Below are 902 nucleotides of genomic sequence, written 5' to 3' on the forward strand. Positions count from 1 at the left end.
GGGCTGCATGATTGCACACGGAGGAGGTGCTGACCACCGCTGACCGTGTGAATACTTGTTTAAGATTAAAACATTCACAGAGGATTGAAATTAACTGCATTATACTAATTTCCATCATAGCTATTTCCATTCCTATTAACATAAATGAGCTCAATGGGAATGCCATTGTCAGGACAGAATAAGTTTATCCTTATGTGTCCCATAAAAATACTGGGAAACGGGCTTTCTGTTTTCCTTTTTATTGTCCTGTTGTTGTCAATTTTAGTCTAGCTTTGTTCTTCTTGTCTTCTTGAAAGGTGCGATATAAATTAATAAAAGTTAGAGTAACTTTATCCATGCTAGGAGAGTGAAGGGGCAATTTCTGGAGAGTTGCTTCAAATGTAGCGCAGGCCAAGAACAAAATGTGCTGTTAGACTAACAGTGTTTCTTATTAAACTGTGAAATCATCAGTGGACTCAATGCCCAGTAAGTGTTAACAAGTCTCCGGGCAGCTCATAGTTCAAAGTCATGAACTCACCATTGTAAGTTATGGAGTTGAAAAACACATCATATAAATGAGTTATTGACTCTGTGAGTTTACTTTCTCTCCACTCTGGGAGGGAAGTCAAGCAAATTCACAACTGTTCTACAAGTGTATTGTGCAAATGTACACATAGATGCATTTATGTTTTGTTACACTATTTTGTACAAGGTTTTATATCTGCTACTGTATATAACTATAACAGGCCACATCATCTGGCTCACAGGAAGTGCTTTAATGCTTTTGTAGCAATAGACCGCTTGATAAAGTATATAAAAGTTCCAGCTGTCACCATGAGCACCCATGAGACAAAAATGATATCAACCAGATTTCCTTCTATTAAAAAGAGCACCTATAGTCTAAATTCCTCTTTGATTTACAT

This window comes from Etheostoma spectabile, chromosome 9, assembly GCF_008692095.1.
Source record: "Etheostoma spectabile isolate EspeVRDwgs_2016 chromosome 9, UIUC_Espe_1.0, whole genome shotgun sequence".
Lineage (NCBI taxonomy): Eukaryota > Metazoa > Chordata > Actinopteri > Perciformes > Percidae > Etheostoma > Etheostoma spectabile.